The sequence below is a fragment of the Peromyscus californicus genome, unplaced genomic scaffold (assembly GCF_007827085.1).
Source record: "Peromyscus californicus insignis strain IS unplaced genomic scaffold, ASM782708v3 Scaffold_18__1_contigs__length_77618521, whole genome shotgun sequence".
Taxonomy (NCBI): Eukaryota; Metazoa; Chordata; class Mammalia; order Rodentia; family Cricetidae; genus Peromyscus; species Peromyscus californicus.
Window position 1 is genome coordinate 49,560,898 of NW_026294480.1, and position 8,730 is coordinate 49,569,627.

The 8,730-nt window shown below is 38.9% G+C and overlaps 1 pseudogene; it reads right to left on the reverse strand.

Annotated features, from left to right (window-relative positions):
- The window catches only part of LOC128113567 (baculoviral IAP repeat-containing protein 1a-like), a 114,891-nt pseudogene extending 107,044 nt beyond the window's left edge, over nt 1-7,847 (reverse strand).
- Nucleotides 7,848-8,730: the final 883 nt, after the last annotated feature.

Genomic DNA, 8,730 nt, shown 5'->3' on the forward strand with positions numbered 1-8,730 from the left:
AGTGATTAAGAACACTTGCTGCTCTTGCACAGGACCTAGGTGCAGTTCCCAGCACCCAGATTGGGCAGTTTACAACTGCCTTTTAACTCCAGTTCCAGGAAATCTGATGCCCTCTTCTGACCCCTGCAGGCACCTATACACTTATGGTAAACATAAACTCATGCAGACACTCACACAAGCATGTAAATAAAAATCTAAAAACAAAAAAATTGAGACTATGACATCAATTTAACATTATAAGTAATTTATATGTAGTAATGAGTTAGACTGAAAATATGACTCAAAATAATAGAAAACAAATTAATTGAATTTATATCTATATTTCTGATAGAATATAAATAAAAATATATTTTCATAGCAAAAAGTTTAAGTCAGATTCTTCTTTCAAAGTGTTTTCATGTTTTAATTAGAGAGTTGGTTTATTCAAAAAATCACTTTATTTACAGTTACAAACCTTCTTAACACACTCAGTGTGTGTCCAATATATTGCAATCAAATACCTGCAGGAGTTGGGATCTTATGAATACAGCCAGGACAACAGTGGAGAGAGTCATGAACAAAAACATCACAGTCCACACAGAAAGCATTCTGGCACACCCTGCAAACATAGACCTGCAAGGAAAAGGAGAAAAGTGAATAAACCAAACTAGTTTCCAAAAGTTAAGTACAGCACAGCCAGAAGACATTTAAAGCCCTGCTCTCTAGTCAGGAAATTTCCCCTACCCACCTACATACTTTATTACTTCCAATGTATTAAATCTAACACAATTTTCTCAAACCTAACACACATGTTCCTCTTATGTTGGACCTTAGGAATAAGGAGTGACTGTTTTGAGTCCTTAAAGTCCATTCTATTATAGGACATTCATAATTTCTTGCTTTTAAATAACTACTTGGGGAAGACACATGAATTTAAAACCAGTACTAGATTTGAAGGCATTTGACAATTCAAATAAACAGAGAGCACAAAAACTCACTGCAGTTTTAGCTATTCTTAGAGAATGACCTCTCATTTAAAAGCTGTATTTCTCTATTAAACCTTTAAGGAATATGGCAAACAACTGGGAGGGAGGATAGGTACATGCCTATAATTCTAGCACTTAGGAAGTGGAGGCAGGAGGATTGCGAACTCAAAGGTCATGTATCAAGGTCCAGGCCACCCTGGGCTACAAAATCCTATCTCAAAAAAACAAAGCAAAACAACAACAACAACAACAACAAACCCACAAGAGGGCTGGGCGGTGGTGGCGCACGCCTTTAATCCCAGCACTCGGGAGGCAGAGCCAGGCGGATCTCTGTGAGTTGGAGGCCAGCCTGGACTACCAAGTGAGTTCCAGGAAAGGCGCAAAGCTACACAGAGAAACCCTGTTTTGAAAAACCAAAAAAAAAAAGAAAAAAATTCATTATTTTATCAGCATTACATACGTGGATGCTTGCTCCTTGGTCTAAGATTTCTAGGGCAATAACATGCAGATTCAAAAATCACTAGATTTCAAACATGTAAAAGATGTGTTCTTTAAAACTGACAAATGGAGCACCTTCTGGAAACATGAAAACTGACCTGAGGACCAGCTTTCATGGTACCGTTAGGATCCATACTTGCTTTCAAAGGAGGAAAGCAACCAACAGTCCTATCCAGTCCTACTGCAACAACAACAGTCAGAGTGGCACGATAACCCTGAGGGTGTAACAGTGGCACAAATACTTCAGTGGTAATCAATGGCTCTCTAATTGGACTTTGGGTCGACTCAACAAGAGGGAAATTATGCTTGGTACTGGAAACCCAGTCAACTACTCAGGGCTAGTTAAGTCATAGATCTTAGAGGAGAACCTACAACCACCAGTTTACTAAACCAGCAAAATACTAACTACGTTCTAAATATTTGTCCTTATACCCACAGATAAGTGTACCTCATCAAGGAAACTTCCCTTTGCAACAGATAGAGACCATTACAGAAAACCACAACCAGTCAAAATGCAGAGTTGTGGAATCCAGTCCCAACTGATGCGATACAACTCCTGCACCTAAGGTTTGAGGATCACAGCAAAAGAGAGGGTAGAAAGATTCTAAGAGCCAGAGAAACAGGGAGTATGTTGTGAGACTGTGTCTCCTAAGAATGTTAGAGAAGCTACACCCATGAAGTCTCACTAATGTGACAGCCTAAACATGAGCTGAACAAGGACACCAGCAGATATGCTAACATGGATGTAGGAAAGCCCATGGGACATCAACCAAACACCAAGAACTATAAGCAACCATGGAACACTGAGAGCGGGAGAAATAATCCTCCCAATGGGTTATCCAGTACTAATGGTCAGCCCTGAAAACATACATACATAGCATTATACAGACAGAGAAAGTTGTACTTAGTTATTTAGGAATGGCTGGATGGATGAATGAAGCTCAAAGCATAAAGCGCTATACCATGCAAACCTCTTGCGGTCCACAAAAATATATTACAGATATTCAGCTAGATATTAAAGCTATACCTAGAAATTTCAAGGTATTTTTCTAGAGGAAGCCATTTATTATGGAATATTTAGTGTTATTCAGTTTTTAATATTTCAGTTGTCTTCTGCTATGAAATTCTTGTGGGCCCATATACTACTAGACCACACTGGCAAACAGTGTAAGCTTCTCAGCTGCTGATCCTCTCTCTAGGTAACTAACTTCCCCTGCAGAGCCTAGCAGACAAGCAGGATGTAGATGCATGGCTTAGCTTCTTGTGCAAATGAAGCTCAGACTATCCCTTGCCTTCAGGCCTAGTGGCACTCCAGAGCAACTGACTCAGAACAGAGGAGGTTTTTGCATATCCAGGTGGAGTGAAGAGTGAGGCAGAATTCCTGGGGGCAGAGAGTTGTGGTGAGGAGAGGAAAAACAAGGCAGACTTTCTGTAGAGGGTAGGCAGAGCTGCATGGCCAGAAAGAAAAGAGAAAGGCAGAGATTTTGAAGATGGTAAGGCAGATCTCTTGTAGAGTTTATCAGGGCCAGGAGTAAGGAGCTAGGAAGGATAGATGGAGGACAAAGGAACAGAGGATGAAGATGAGGTCAAAAGCATAGCTTATGGAAACTATGAGGACAGGAAAAATAGGCACAGAGAGGAGTTGAATGTGAGGGTGGAGATGAAGCTGTACAGATAGAATTTTGTCATAGAGGAATAAAGTAAACAGACAATGAGCTTGGTGTACTTAAGACTCTTTTCCCGGTTCATAGTTTCTCTTCTGGGCCCCTGGGAAGAATATTATTAAGGCTGGTCCATTAATAATATTCGAGACAAACCTGAATTTGATCCCTAGAACCCATATAAAAATTGAAGGAGAAAAATGGCTTCCAAAAGTCATCCTCTGACCTCCACACATGCACTGTGGCATTCTTATGCTCACACTCTTACATATACATTATTCTCTCATACACACTAACAATAATACATTTTAATACTGCCAAATGATTTTTTAAAAGCGGCTATGGTGAGGATGAAGCTACTGACAGAGAAAAATGCAAAAGCTTTTTGTTCAGTGCAGGGATTCAAACCCAGGGCTTCATGCATGCTGGGTAGGTGCTTTACACCACTGACCTACCCCACTGGTACCAATAAAATATTTAATGAAAAGAAGAAAACATCTCTCTTTCTATTTATTTTATTATTATATATTTATTTTTGAGAAATGGGACTACGTTGTCCAGACTGGTTCTAAACTTAAGATTCTCCTGCCTCAGCCTCCTAAACAGCTGGGACATCATGCACCTGCTATTGTAGATACGTTAATAAAACTCCTTATTTGTGAGAGAAAGCAGGGCATGGCGGCTCAAGCTTGTGATCTCAGGACTCGGGGTGCTACCATGGCCAGCTCTAAACTCTGCTATGTCTTAAGATGAGAGCTCACAGCGCTGCCCAGGCTGACCCTGAATTCCTAGGTCACGTGTTTCCTTTGCCTTACCAACCCAATAGCTGAGATTATAGGTGCATACCACCTGGTTCTGTCTTCAAAAAAAAGTTTAGAGTATTTTCTTACTAGCACAACGTTTTGTTTATGAACCCATAGTGCTAATTTCAAAATAAATTACAAGATTCTAAACTATAATACTATAATATTTTTAATATTTCTAAACTAACGCAGCTTACCTTGAAAAACTGAAGCAACAGTATTAAAATCTCTGTGTAGTAAATTAGAATGAGAATGACAAAACTATTTAAATGACTTTGTTCCCATTTTAACTCTACTTATTGTCTTTATAGGGAACAACCTGAGATAAGCCTGGTCTTCAATAATCTACTTACAACTTATTACAGTGTCATTGTCTCAATATTTCTTATGTATTACTTAATGTTGATAAAGCCAATGAACTTACATGTTGGTCTTTCAATTCCCCCTGACATCCATAACAAAATCTAAAGAAAAAAAAAGTTTGAAAATCATTTTTTGTTTTCCTCATTAAAATAATTTAGCAAAATATTAGTACCTAGGATCCTTTAATAAGTAACTGTATTTATACACAACAACCCTTAGGGAGCATTTTAAGAAGTCAATAGTTCTTTTATTCTTACAGTATGGGCTATGGCACACTTGTTATAGTCCAGCCTGTTGCCCCCCACAGTATACCCAATAAACCCGTTTATAATTCCTCAGAACAAGAAAAATTATACAATATGTCCCAGGTTATCACATAACCCAAAACAGTTCTTATTTTCATTTAGATTAAATAAACACATGCTTTCTGAACTAAAATTCTATGAGAATTTGATCCCTACAAAAAATATTTTAATGGATACCTGTGGCTTTGTTTTCTAGGACTAGTTTTAAGAGTTAAGAGTTCTTGGAAATGGGGCTGGTTTATAGGCTGGTTAAAGCCAGTGGTAGAATACAACCTCAGCATATACAAGGCCCTAAAATCAATGCATAGCATCATCCCTGACCACAGGTTCTCAGAATTTATTACAAAACAGCAATCTTAGCTGGGTGGTGGTGGCTCACACCTTTAATCCAAGTACATGGAGACAAAGGCAGGTGGATCTCTGTGAGTTTGAGGCCAGCCTGGTCTACACAGTGAGTTCCAGGACAGCCAGGGCTACACAGAGAAATCCTGTCTTGAAAAAACAAAAAGCAAACAAACAAGAACATAGCAATCTTTATTTTATTCTCCTCACTTCACTTCTACCTCCCCAGAAGTCTTCAAAGTCTCTTCACAGAGGGCAAAAAAGATGGCTCAGCTATTAAAAGCACTTGCTGCTATTCTCAAAACCAACATCAGATAGCTCACAACCTCCTGTAACTCCAACTCCAGGGGGTTCCAATACTTCTAGCCTCCACCAGCACCTGCACTCACATGCATATGTCCACACACACATACACATAGGTGAAAATAACAAAATCTTTTTTAAAAATTTAACTGACACACTTATAAGTGTTCAGTTTTAACTCTTTTATAAGTCTTTATAAGTATTAGCTATGAACCTCCATGGAAGAATTTAATTCTCTTTTAACCCTCTTGACCTAATAATGTGTATACGTATATAACTAATATCACTGTTGGTATTTCTATATAATTAAATCATCAACTTATAGGAAACAACATTCACTATTTACTTCATTACACATTATAAATATTTCAGCTATGACAAGTAATACAGTATAGTTTTTCCTCTTTTTCTTAAATTTATTTATTTTCATTTCATGTGCATTGGTGTTTTGCTTCTGTGTCTGTGTGAGGGGATCAGATCCCCTGAAACTGAAGTTACAGACTTGTGCACTGCCATGTGGGTGCTGGGAATTGAACTTGGGTCCTCTGGAAGAAAAGCCAGCGCTCTTAACTGCTGAGATATCTCTCCGGGCCCCTTTTCCTCTTTCTTCATGTGTGTGTGAGGTATGGGTAAGTGATGGTGCACATGCCAGTACATGTGGAGGCCAGAGTTCATTACCTTGTTGTCTTTTTCTATTCGTCTCCATTTTTTTCTTTTTTTGTCCCAACTCAAACTTATTTTTAAGATAATGTCTCTTACGGAACATAGAGCTCATTGATTGGCTAGATCAGTTGACCAGCAAGCCCAGGAATCCTCCGCATCCCCAGTGCTAAGGTTATAGGCACACACTGCATAGAGTACTAGGGATCTGAACTCCAGATCTCAGGTTTGCATAGCAACAGTAAACACCTGACCAACTGGGCCATCTCTGCAGCCCCAAATTTTCCTCTTTTAAAAAGACTTTTTTAGTGTTAGGCGGTGGTGGCCCACACCTTTAATCCCAGCACTCAGGAGGCAGAGTCAAGTGGATCTCTGTGAGTTCGAGGCCAGCCTGGTCTACAGAGTGAGATCCAGGACAGCCAGGGATACACCAAGAAACCCTGTTTCGGGGGCGGGGGTAGACGACAATTTTACAACATTACCAAAATCATATAACTTTGACTCAGCAATTCTACCTGAGAATTTGTTACGTACATTTCTGTACAAATATTCAGAGATATAGACATGAACATTATTTGTTAATAGCAAAGAAACAATCGTAAATATTCAATAGGAGGCAATTGGTTCTATGTATTATAAACGAAACATCCATGAAATATGAAGCACTTTTAAAAACAAGAGTGGTCTAGACATGCCTGTTTGGAATCACTTCTTTTCCCTATATGGTATGTGTGTGCACACAGAGGCAGAGGTTGGTATGGGGTGTCCTCCTCAATCACTCTCTGCCTTGTGTTCAGAAACAGCATCTCTTATTGAACCTGGAGCTCACTGAATGGCTAGGCTAGCTGGCCAGTGAACTCCTACGGTCCTCCTGCTGCTGCCTTCCAATGCTGAGATTACAACAATGTGAGGCCACATCTAGCATTTTTTATGTGGGTGCTGGGTATCCAAACTCAAGTCTTCATACTTACGTGGTAAATAAATACCCTTACCCACTGAGCCATCTCTCCATCAGCATACGAAATGTCTTCTATACTACTTTTAAGTGTGAGAAGTGGTGAATGGATGCATAATTATTTGGTGATCAAATGTTCAAATGCTGATGCTCTTGAAAATAGTAAATATTCATTTCCTATAATCAAGCCAGGTGGTGGTGGTACACACCTTTAACCTCAGCAGGGCAGGCAGATCTCTGAGTTCAAGACCAGCCTGGTCTACTGAGTTCCAGGAAAGCCATAGCTACACAGAGAAACCCTGTCTCGAAAAATCAAAAAAAAAAAAAAGATTTCTTTTCATTTTTTTTTTTTTTATTTATTTTTTTTTTTTGGTTTTTCGAGACAGGGTTTCTCTGTGTAGCTTTGCGCCTTTCCTGGAACTCACTTGTTAGTCCAGGCTGGCCTCGAACTCACAGAGATCCACCTGCCTCTGCCTCCCGAGTGCTGGGATTAAAGGCGTGCGCCACCACCGCCCGGCTTTCTTTTCATTTTAATTATGGATATGCATGTGTGTCTATGTATGGGTCTGTGCAGATGAGTACAGATGCCCATGTAGGAGAGAAGGCACAGAATCTCCTAGAGCAGGAAGTACAGGCAGTTGTGAGGTGCTGGGAACCCAATCTGGATCACCTCCAAAAGCAAGACATACTCCTAACCACTGAGCCATCGTTCTAGCCCCAGCCCCAGCCCCCATTCCCCACCATCACTCTTAACTACAAATATGTGAGTTTAGGGAAATAAATAGACTTCTAGAAATATTCTCCATTTCATTTTCTATATTAGAAGTACTTATACACAAATTAATATGACCTTAGGTGATAATTGTTTCAAACATTAATTTACCACTGTAACATATAAATTAATCAAAACTATATACCTTTCTCCTTTATATTCTTCTAGGGAAATTTCTTGAAAAGCATCCAAAGGAAATAAATGATGGTAAGATCGTGCCAAATGAGGTGCAGACACCAAAGTAAGACCTAATGCATAGACAGAAACATTAATAAGCACAACCTCATAAGACAATAGCTGAAAAGTCAAATGATACACTTAGAAAAAATACTTTCAAGTGTTTTATTTCTATTTTTCTAGTGGTGGGGATCAAATCTAGGGCCTCACACACACTAAAAAACCTGCCATTACGCTACATATCCAGCATGCAAGTATTTTTAGGATCTTGAGTGTTTTTCATTCTGTCACTAAATGCATCACCTCTCTTGGAAAACTACTGACTTACTCAAAAATGAAAGAAGATCTTAGAATTATATTAATTCCTCATTCTACTTATATATGATGATTTTATTAAATCCCAAGTATGTCTACTATTTAATCTATTATAGTGTTTTAAATAATACATTTATCAGAAAGAGAATCATGAAACTTCTATAATACTATGTTTATTCTTTAGAAGTGGATTACTTCTATTTCCTTTGTACAAATTAAACACATAATAAGCAGGACTCAATAATTAGGTTTATTTCAGCAGCTATACAGATAGGAAGTTACTTAATACTAATTCCCTGCGTAAAGAATAACAGGGCTCTTACCACATATTTTACACTCCACAGGAAGCTCAGAGTACTTTGCTCGACACTGTGGGCAGAAATAGCCTCCCAGTGTAAGTCCTGGCTCGGTGCTATTATCCAAATGCCTGTGGGAGAAAACAGTTATTTTTAAAAGGTGAAAAAAGCTAAAGAAAATATATAACTCGATCTCAGCACTCAGAAGACAGAGGCAGGCAGCTCTCTGTGAGTTCACGGCCAGTCTGGTCTAATAATGAGTTCCAGGCCAGTCAGGGCTACAAAGTGAGACACTGCCTAAAAATATATATATAT